Source organism: Triticum urartu, chromosome 6A, assembly GCF_056163025.1.
Source record: "Triticum urartu cultivar PI428250 chromosome 6A, HENAU_Tu73, whole genome shotgun sequence".
In the NCBI taxonomy this organism is placed as follows: Eukaryota; Viridiplantae; Streptophyta; class Magnoliopsida; order Poales; family Poaceae; genus Triticum; species Triticum urartu.
Window position 1 is genome coordinate 390,735,181 of NC_141878.1, and position 11,706 is coordinate 390,746,886.

Here is an 11,706-nt window from a genome sequence, read left to right on the forward strand (position 1 = left end):
CCAACAATAGATAATTAATGGACTATTTTGAATTTGAATTTCTCATGAAAAGACATACCACATAGCGACTAGATAATCTTGTAATATCAATACTAGATGGTATTCCTCATGTACACACATTTATAGGATTGTGAGGTGTACAAACCAAATCACTCCCCCATAATGGGATATTCCATTAATCTCTCACAAGAGCCAACTAGGATACAAACAAGAAGCATAAAGGCTCAACGCACGACACACACGTACATGATGTGTAAACCAACACACACATACTTGATTGCTCAAGATAAGCAAGTTGGAAACACAAAATATACAAACACATGCAAGGAACAAAACCAAAACATGCAAAGGGGCAAGTAACTTTCAATGTAAACAATTGAAGTAAAGTTACCGCAAGGAGGCACATTGGATATAAGATAGAAACTTGATAACCCAATTGACTTGGCTTGAGACAACAAGAATGATGAAGTCCCCTTAATTCTTCATAATGTAGCCAAGTCTCCAATGACCTCCAACAACACCTATTGATCAAGTTTTAGCTTGTTGGTCCCCAACCAAGTTGGGTCCTAAGAGGTTAGTCACGATAGGCTTGGCTACCCAAATGGTTCCTTTCTTGACACCACTTTGAGTACCAACAAACTTGGCAAACACATTGCCAACCTTAACCTTCCCAAGAGAATAGATATCATCAATAATAATTGGGTTGGATAAGTTACCACTAGTGCATGAAGAAGCGACGTGACCTTTCTCACGATATAAGTAGCAACGTCTACTCTTCACTCTCTTCTCACTTGATTTCTCAACAAGAGAAGCATTAACTTGAGTCTTCTTGGGAAGTGGCCTTTCTTCAACTTGAGGTTGAGCATGAGATTGAACTTGTGGCCTCTTCCCTAGTTGCTTGTCACTAATGGCCTTCTTCTTCAATGGGCAAGATCTAACATGATGCCCTTTAATTTTGCACTTGAAGCAAAAAATCTTGGCCGAATTCTTGACTTGTTCTTGGCCCTTCTTCTTGATCATCTTGGACTTCTTCTTCTTATTGGAGTTGAATCCAAGTCCACCTTTGTCATTGGGGGATTTTTGCACACTCAAGATATTGTCGAGTGTGGATTTCCCTTCATGACTCTTTTCCAAGTCTTTCTTCAAAGAAGTGACTTGGGTCTTGAGCTCTTTGATTTCCTCTACGTGGTTAGCCTCAACACAAGTACTAGAGGAAGTATAAGCTTCATCGTTAGAGCAACAAGGCAAGGAAAGCAATTCATCACAAGATGTACCAATATTGTGAGTAGATGAATTGCAAGGACTAGCACATGGCAGTATAGCATTTTAACTAGAAGTAGTGCTAGTATCCACATGAGGCTCACTAGATGTTACCTTAGCAAGCATGGCCTCATGAGCTATCTTTAGCACATTATGGGATACTAGAAGATCATCATGAGAGCTTGAGAGCTTTTCATGGCTTTCTTCCAATTTCCCATAATTGCTAGATAGCAACTCAAGTTGAGCCCGTAGCTCAACGTTCTCCTTCAAAATGGATGCTGCACAAGTAATAGAGTTAGTAGCACAAGCATCATCATTAACAGCAATAGGAGAGGACAACTTGACAAGCTCTTTTAAATAAGAAGCTTCAAGTTGATCATGATACTCGGTGAGTTTGATGAGCTAACCCTTGATGACCCTTGAGCCGTTTTCGAGGTGCTCAAAATCCTCAAGGAGTCTAGCATGAGCAACTTCAAGCTTAGCATTTTTAGTTTAAAAACATTGGCCACCTCAAGAGCTCTATCATGATATTCCTTCACTCTAGATAATTCTAGAGCAAAAGTCTCCTCAAGAGATTCCTTGGTGGTTTGTTCAAGTTCAAGAGCTTGAGAGAGGTCCGCAATCTCATTAGCGTAATCACTCTCGTGACCTTCCATTTTATCAATGGTGATCTCATGCTCCTCAAGACGAGATTCCAACTCATCAATATATTTCTTGCCCTCAATAGCAATAGACATGATTTCCATGAAGTTGGAACGAGCAATTTTATTCTTAAGAAGAGCTTTAAAATCATTTCCCCCTTAATTTTTAAGGAGGCAACATCATCATTCTCTTCATCATAATCAACATCATCATCACTCTTGCCATCATCAATATCATCACAAGATATATTGGGATTCAAAGTGGGAGATACCTTTGAAGCCTTGGCCATAAGGCAAAATGCAATAGATGATGATGTAGGATCCCTTGAAGCACCATTCAAGACCACATCTTGTTCCATGGAGTGTTGGGTTTCCTCTACATTGTTAGCATAACAATTCGAGGAAATATATGCATTTTTATCATGGCAACAAGACATAGTAAACATATCATCATGAGATTTAGTCAAGCAATTTCTACATGATATGCAAGGACTATCAACACAAGCATGTGAAACATTTGGAGTGCTCGGAGTGCTAAAGTCCAAAGATGAAGCATTGCAATAAGAAAGTGATTAAGGATTATCAACAATAAGCCCACTATCATCATTGCAATGTACACCACTACTCACCATGTCATTACCTTGTGGCAACCCACATGTAGGTGAAGTAGAAGAAGTTGAGAAGGCAACACGGCCGGAGGTGAAGGGAGAACAATCATCCCCACAAATCTTGGACACACCATATTTATCTTGAAGCTTTGTCCACAACTCATGGGCATCCCAAAACGGCATGAGTTGAAATATAACTACATTGCTCAAAGCATTGAAAAGCACATTAGAAGCTTGAGCATTGAGATAAGAGTTTTTCTCATCATCTAAAGATAATCTTTGGGGATCCTTTGGAGGAGAAAAACTCATATCTACAATTCGCTCTAAATTTGGGTCCATGACCCTAAACAGATTAAGCATGCGAATTACCCAAACATCAAAATTTGTGCCATCGAAACTAAGAGTGTCAGAGAATCATAATCCCCTAGTCGACATCTTTACTCTCTAGGCGGTAAAGCCTAATAAAGAGAGACGAGGCTCTGATACCAATTGAAAGATCGAGGATGTCGCCTAGAGGGGGGGTGAATAGGCGCTTTAAAATAATTACGGTCTAGGCTTGAACAAATGCGGAATAAACCTAGCGGTTAATTTGTCAAGCACAAAACCTACAACAACTAGGCTCATCTATGTGCACCAACAACTTATGCTAAGCAAGATAAACAACTAAGAGTTAGCAAGATATATGACCAAGAACAATATGGCTATCACAAAGTAAAGTGCATAAGTAAAGGGCTCGGGTAAGAGATAACCGAGGCACGCGGAGACGACGATGTATCCCGAAGTTCACACCCTTGCGGATGCTAATCTCCGTTTGGAGCAGTGTGGAGGCACAATGCTCCCCAAGAAGCCACTAGGGCCACCGTAATCTCCTCACGCCCTCGCACAATGCAAGATGCCGTGATTCCACTAAGGGACCCTTGAGGGCAGTCACTGAACCCTTACAAATGGCAACCCTTGGGGGCGGTCACCGAACCTGTACACTTTGCCTGTTGGAAATATGCCCTAGAGGCAATAATAAATTAGTTATTATTATATTATATTTCATTGTTCACGATAACCGTTTATTATCATGCTAGAATTGTATTGATAGGAAACTCAGATACATGTGTGGATACATAGACAACACCATGTCCCTAGTAAGCCTCTAGTTGACTAGCTCGTTGATCAATAGATGGTTATGGTTTCCTGACCATGGACATTGGATGTCGTTGATAACGGGATCACATCATTAGGAGAATGATGTGATGGACAAGACCCAATCCTAAGCCTAGCACAAGATCGTGTAGTTCGTATGCTAAAGTTTTTCTAATGTCAAGTATCATTTCCTTAGACCATGAGATTGTGCAACTCCCGGATACCGTAGGAGTGCTTTGGGTGTGCCAAACGTCACAACGTAACTGGGTGGCTATAAAGGTGCACTACGGGTATCTCCGAAAGTGTCTGTTGGGTTGGCACGAATCGAGACTGGGATTTGTCACTCCGTGTAACGGAGAGGTATCTCTGGGCCCACTCGGTAGGACGTCATCATAATGTGCACAATGTGACCAAGGATTTGATCACGGGATGATGTGTTACGGAACGAGTAAAGAGACTTGCCGGTAATGAGATTGAACAAGGTATCAGGATACCGACGATCGAATCTCGGGCAAGTATCGTACCGATAGACAAAGGGAATTGTATACGGGATTGATTGAATCCTTGACATCGTGGTTCATTCGATGAGATCATCGTGGAGCATGTGGGAACCAACATGGGTATCCAGATCCCGCTGTTGGTTATTGACCGGAGAGTTGTCTCGGCCATGTCTGCATGACTCCCGAGCCCATAGGGTCTACACACTTAAGGTTCGATGACGCTAGGGTTATAGGGAATAGATGTATGTGGTCACCGAATGTTGTTCAGAGTCCCGGATGAGATCCCGGACGTCACGAGGAGTTCCGGAATGGTCCGGAGGTAAAGATTTATATACGGGAAGTCATCATACGGTCACTGGAATAATTCGGGGGGTTACCGGTATTGTACCGGGACCACCGAAGGGGTTCCGGGGGTCCACCGGGAGGGTCCACCTGCCCTGGAGGGCCCTATGGGCTGTGTGTGGAGAGGTACCAGCCCCTTAGTGGGCTGGGTGCCTCCCCCCTTAGGGCCCATGCGCCTAGGGTTTGGGGGAACCCTAAAGGGGGGCGCCCCCCCTTGCCTTGGGGGTCAAGGCAACCCCCCTGGCTGCCGCCCCCTCCTCAGATTGGATCTGAGGGGGCCGGCCCCCCTCTCCCTTGCCCCTATATATATGTGGGGGGTGGGAGGGAAGCTGCACCCCAAGTTCTGGCGCAGCCCTCCCCCTCTCCCAAGTCCTCCTCCTCTCCCGCGGTGCTTGGCGAAGCCCTGTAGGATTGCCACGCTCCTCCTTCACCACCACGCCGTCGTGCTGCTGCTGGATGGAGTCTTCCCAACCTCTCCTTCTCCCCTTGCTGGATCAAGGCGTGGGATACGTCACCGGGCTGCACGTGTGTTGAACGCGGAGGCGCCGTTGTTCGGCGCTTAGATCGGAATCAACCGCGATCTGAATCGCTGCGAATACGATTCCTTCATCCGCGTTCTTGCAACGCTTCCGCTTAGAGATCTACAAGGGTATGTAGATGCACTCTCCTTCCCCTCGTTTCTAGATTACTCCATAGATTGATCTTGGTGATGCGTAGAAAATTTTAAATTTCTGCTACGATCCCATTGCCAACCCTTGGGGTCGGTCACCGGTACCCGTCAAATTGCTCGGGGCGATCTCCACAACCTAATTGGAGACCCCGACGCTTGCTCGGAGCTTTACACCACAATGATTGAGCTCCGAACACCACCAACCGTCTAGGGCACCCAAGCACCCAAGAGGAACAAGCTCAAGGGTACCAAGCACCCAAGAGTAATAAGCTTCTCAACTTGTAACTTCCACGTATCACGTGGAGAACTCAAACCGATGCACCAAATGCAATGGCAAGGGCACACGGAGTGCCCAAGTCCTTCTCTCTCAAATCCCACCAAAGCAACTAATGCTAGGGAGGAAAGTGAGAGGAAGAACAAGAAGGAGAACACCAAGAACTCCAAGATCTAGATCCAAGGGGTTCCCCTCACATAGAGGAGAAAGTGATTGGTGGAAGTGTGGATCTAGATCTCCTCTCTCTTTTCCCTCAAAAACTAGCAAGAATCCATGGAGGAATTGAGAGTTAGCAAGCTCAAAGAAGGTCAACAATGGGGGCAAAAACGAGCTCAAGAGATAGGGAACCATTGGGGAAGAAGACCCCCTTAAATAGGTCCCCACGAATCTGCCCGTTATGAGTAGAATAACATAGGAGCGGTACAACCGCTATGAGCACCGGTACAACCGGTTACAGGCAATAAGCGGTACAACCGGCCAACAACCGCACCACAACAGAGACTAGTCCGGTGGTTGAGCGGTACATGGCCGGTACAACCTCCGGACCAATTCTGGAGTGGTACAACCACTCCAAACACTGGTTGTACCGGTCAACCGGTACAACCTCTCCATGGGGTGGTACAACCTCTCCGTGTAAAACAGGTAAAATCAAAACAGCCACAACTTTCGCATACGAGCTCCGAATTTGATGAAATCAAGTTTGTTGGAAAGCTAAGGACAAGAGCAAACACAATCTTGATAGAAATATCAAGAAATAGCAATTGAGAAAATACCCAAAATAAAATGTTGAGAACCCTTTCTCAATTGAGACCGGTAAAGAAACTCCAACACCGAAAACACAAAAGAAGATGCATATGAAATCGATTTTCGATGAACTCGAGCTTGTCAAGAAGATGACCATGAGATCCAAATCTCACAAGGAGAAAAAAAAACTAGAACCAAGAGAGATGATGCAAGGATGCAATGGTTTGAGCTCTCGACGAACGATACGATCAAGCTACTCACTAGAGAGCCCCCCTTGATAGTACGACAATCGATCCTACAACCCGGTCTCCCAACTACCACTATGAGACCGGTAAATAGAAAACCTATCAAGGGCAAACCTTTGCCTTGCACATAGTCCACTTGAGCTAGATGATGACGATCTTGACTTTCTCAAGTTGGACCACCTTTCTTGATTGTGTTGGCTCGATGAAGACTAGTTGATTGCTCCCCCATACTCCACTATGGGTGAGCCACTCTTCGGCACATCTTCACAATTACATTGACACCACAATGGACGGGAAGCTTCAAGCTTGATTGCTCCCCCATACTCCATTATGGGTGAGCCACTCTTCGTGTTGCTCCACTTGAACTTGGACGCTGCAAACTTGATGACGATCACCACTTGATGTCATCCTCCATGGGTTGTATGAGATCTTCCTCTTGACGCAAGACCATGGAAACATACCTAACCCCCCAAAGAACTCTCGCGTAGACCATGGGTTAGTACACAAAGCGTAATGGACAATGCTTACCATACCATGGGATCACTTGATCCCTCTCGATACTTCTTCTACGCTTTGTGAGTTGATCAACTTGATTCACTCTTGACTTAGTCTTGATCAACATTGAATCTTTCCAACTCTCTTCATTTGGATGATGTCTTGAAGGTAAACATGAATGATCACACAATCTTCTTCTTCAAGACATGCTTGCAATAAGCTCAACTCTCACATGACCAATCTTTGGTTAATTCCTTGAAAAGCACTTTGTCCATCTCATAAACTCCTTGAAACCAACACATGGACTTCAAGACAATCCTATGGACAAATCCTTCAAACATAACTCAATTCAACCGTTAGTCCATAGAGATTGTCATCAATTACCAAAACCACACATGGGGGCACCGCATGTCCTTTCAGTGGTGATGTTCCCAACATATGTTGTGTCTATTTCCTTAGCCTGAAGGTTTGATATTGTTACCGACATGGCCTTTTTGAAAACATGGGAGTCTATTCATGCAGAAATATAGAAAACATAGGATTGAGATGTTATAACTCTCTACCATCTTACACACAAAGGAACACAAAGGATTCCAGAAGAACCAGTCCATGCCTACTCGTCGAAAGATTTCACCCCTCATTCTTGGCGTGAAAACTACTCCATCCTCTCAAAATATAAGGCGCGCTTTGACTTTTCTAGTCTTCTTGTACAACTTTGACTATGATTTTCAATTATTGTATGTCCACTAAATTAATATAAATATTCATGAAATAAGTATGTTCTGCAAGACAACTGCGACTTTACCACTTATACATATCCAATCCATGCATTTTTATATGTATTAATGGTTAAAGTTCTGCATCAAAGGTCGTGCAAAGTCAAACACGCATTACACTTTGGGAAGAAGGGAGTAAAATTAATCTCATCCACATTGTTTGTGGTCCACGGAGACTTGTGAATATGTGCAAACATGACTCTTAGGATGCTCTACATAAATTTTGCAACTATATGAAGATAAGATTGTTCATGTTAGGTCCAAAGAAAAGAAACTTGTTAGGTCTACCATCTTGTTGGGAACCCTAGAAAATTAGGACGTAATACATTGGTTAACATAATCATTTGCAATTGCATTCGTACCAAGTGTATCCAACTCTCCATAGAAAAGAATCTATGAATCAGAATGACCATGGGTTTTGCTGCGCTGGGTCTTGCATCCAATGATATGAACACTAACTGTGGACAATACATTCATCGATGCAACCACTCCAACAAAGAGATTGTGCTGCTTAAGCTGGATTTTGAGAATACATTTGACATGCTTAGTCATGACACTATTATGGACATTATGCCAGTTGAAGGATTTCTGACTAAATGGATCCAGTGGATCAATTTGTTCTATTGTACAAGCTACTCATCTATTTGTCATGACTGATGGACTGCTGCAAACTATGCTCAACGAGGCCATGCAGAATTCTTTGATCCAACCATCCATCCATCATGTCTCTTGTCTAGACTTCCCTGTGATACAATATGCAGATGATATCATTCTTGTGTTGCTTGTTGTTTCTTCTCAACTGCTTCATATCAAGAACCTCCTGCTTCACTTTGTTGCATACACTGGTCTTAGGACAACTACTCCAAATCCACTTTGGTATCCATTAATACCCCCAGCCTCTTATGCCCAATCTTTCCTCAATCATGGGCTACCGGATTGGTCAATTGCCACTATCTTATTTTGGTCTCCCATTGAGCCTTTCAAAGCCAAAGATTGAAGATCTTACCCCCAATGCTCAATAGGATTGCCACAAGACTCAGTGGATGTGCTACTCTACTATAATTTGGAGATAAATTCACTTTGATTAAATCAGTCTTCTCCAGCATGCCAATTTTCTTCAAGTGCTCCCTTGCTACCCCCAAGACAGTGGTGCACCAAATTAATTCCTACCTTAAACACGGCTTTTTATAGAAAATATGGTTTTGGGGAGAAAGGCGTGGCTCTGATTTCATGGGATAAAGCTTGTCTACCAAAATCTCATGCTGGTCTTGGCATATTGGATATCACCACTCATAACCAGGCCCTTCTGACGTAATGTCTGCATAACTTTATGAACAAAGAAGACACCCTGTGGGTAAATATTATCTGGGATATCACTTCAGCAAGTCCATGGACTTGATAACTTGGTAGATCTTTTTCATAGATCTTTGCCTATCTAGTATCATCAACAGGTCCTACTCCTCGGTACTGCTATGCATAATAGAGGATATATGTTTGTGCAGTACAAATGGACCTACACTTGGAGCTCGACTAAATATTCCTCCCTTAAGATGTACAAAGCTATGATAGGCCCAAGCCATGTTTCACAAGGTCCTTAAATTGTTCTTGAAATGCTCTGCACAACTCAGACATAAGATATTGTTCTGGCTTCTGCTCTATGACAGACTTGACACGAGGAATTTACTCCATAGAAAATCTATGTACCTAGAGAGTTATGTATGTGCTCTTTGCAATTACCATACTGAAGAAACCCTCACTCACCTCTTCTGGGATTGTGCTTTTGCCAGGGAATGTTGGAGCCACATTATTCCATTCAAGAAACATGACATCTCCAGTTATGATGAAATCTGATTATCCTTTACTGAGATTGCTATGGACATTATACTCACGAGCTGTTGGGGTACTTGGTCTATCGAAAATGGATAGATTTTCAGACAAGTTGCCCCTTATATTCCTACTTGTTTTCACTATCTGAAGGAAGGTCTCTCTCTTTTTGTGGGTGTTTTTTTTTGCAGGTGCTGAAGGAAGGTCTCTCGGCTGCTATTATCAGAGCTAAACTATTAAACGCACAAAAATTATAGTCATGGGATAGATAATCACTTATAGTTTGCTTATATTTCCAAAAACTGGCACCGGCTGATTGCCCCCCTTTGTAATATTTTTTGTACATGTTTACCATTTATAAAAAGATAAACCCATAGAACTATTTTTGTATGGTTCAGGGTTCAAAAAGACAATCATATGTATGTTTGGACTAGCATTTTTGGTCGACTTGGAGATGGGGAGTTTTCCATTTGACTTTAGTAGATCCAGTTAAGATTTTTTTTTAATCCTCTTATGGTTATACAAAATCTTGGTGTTTGAATCGAATTGTTCTTAGCTATGATTTTGAAAAAGGCAAGCAAAAATAATACGGATGTAAAAAGTCAATTGTCACTCCCATAGTCTCATACTCCCCGGAAGCGGCCCTCCTCGCATGAATATTCAGGGCCCCTCTTCTATTGTAGCCGCCGAAAACTCTCGTTTTTCTTTCTTTCATCAAATATGACAGCCGAAAAGTTTTTGGCCGCAACTTTGCGTTTGTTTGCTCATGCCGCAACTGGGCAGACATGGAAAAGGGTCCCGCTTTTCTCGGGAATTAGTTCTTTATATAATCGTGAGCACATCAGACAAGAGTGTTTTCATCCAGTGGGCGGATCTTCTCCCGATATGTTAATTCGGCAAAAGTCACGGCTGCTAAGGTGCCACACCATCGCCGTGCTTATTTTTACCCTTGTGGTAAAAACGGCTGTGCAATTCAGAGATGATGCCGCAGAACTTACAAACGAACAGTATTAGCGAGGTAAAAGAAACGGCATTTGAGAAGCAACACCAGCCGCACGTCCCGTACGGTGCTGAGTCAGGAGCCCGCATTTACGGCCGGATCTGCCGACCGCTGAAGCCCTGTGCTCCATTCACCCATACACAGGCTAGCTGAGCTGACAGGTTCACAGACTACTACTGTGCTAGAGATCTGAATCAGAGCAGAGCTGCCTCTGGGGTCGCTGGTTCCATCAGGGCTTGTGGCTGGCACTGAAGGGCCGGTCCGTTTCCTCTCTGCAATGCATTCATGAACAGAGGGCGACACTGGAGAAAATCCCAACTAGTTGCAAGTTGCAGATGTCTGTCTATGGCTATCCAGGCCACTTGGATTTCCTTGTTCGAAAAGGGGAAAACAACCACTTGGATTTTGGATGGATAACGGTAGCCATGTAAAGTGTTTTTGTCATTTGATAGTTGTGTGCGGCTGAATTCGATCGACCAAGGAAATGGAGTGTCTCAGACTGTCGAGCCAAAGGAACAACGGTCCCTGTGAATGGAAGGAAAAGTGCACCCCGGCAGAGCAGCAGCTTCGGGCTGTTTTGCTTACGTGCAAAACTGACCTGCCGCTCAAAAGACAAAGTAAAATGAGAACGCGTTCATTGTTTTTGAGATAGCTCACCACTCATGTCAAGTGGTAAAATGAGAACGCGTTATCATGAATATTCCCCAGAATAGAAATCTCCCTGCAGGTAAGCTAGACCTTTCACAATGGTCAGCATGTAATTTTGTATGCCATGGCTTTTTTTTCGTTTTAGTAAAAATATATATTAAGCCATTGTTTTAGTTTATTTAACCTATTTTTTGGTTAATTAACAAAACCAGACCGTTTGATAACTGCTCGGAGCACTGAAGGGGAAGGATGTGCAATATACTGCAACACACATACCTGTAGTTCTTATATTGTAGCAAAATCCATAACCGAATAACCGATAGTACAACAAAAAATGAATAATAAAGTGTGCCGATTATTTTGGGCCTAAGTATAACGTCCATGTGAGCGAAATCTCTTTTGCATCCCTGGAAGGTTAACCTGTTGCTATATTTCAGTGGCACAATCACCCTCCAATCACATGGTTGGCTGATTCTATTGTTTCCTGTGATTACTCTATACTTCATATGTTATGTTATTTTTTGTATAGGTAAGAAATACATCAG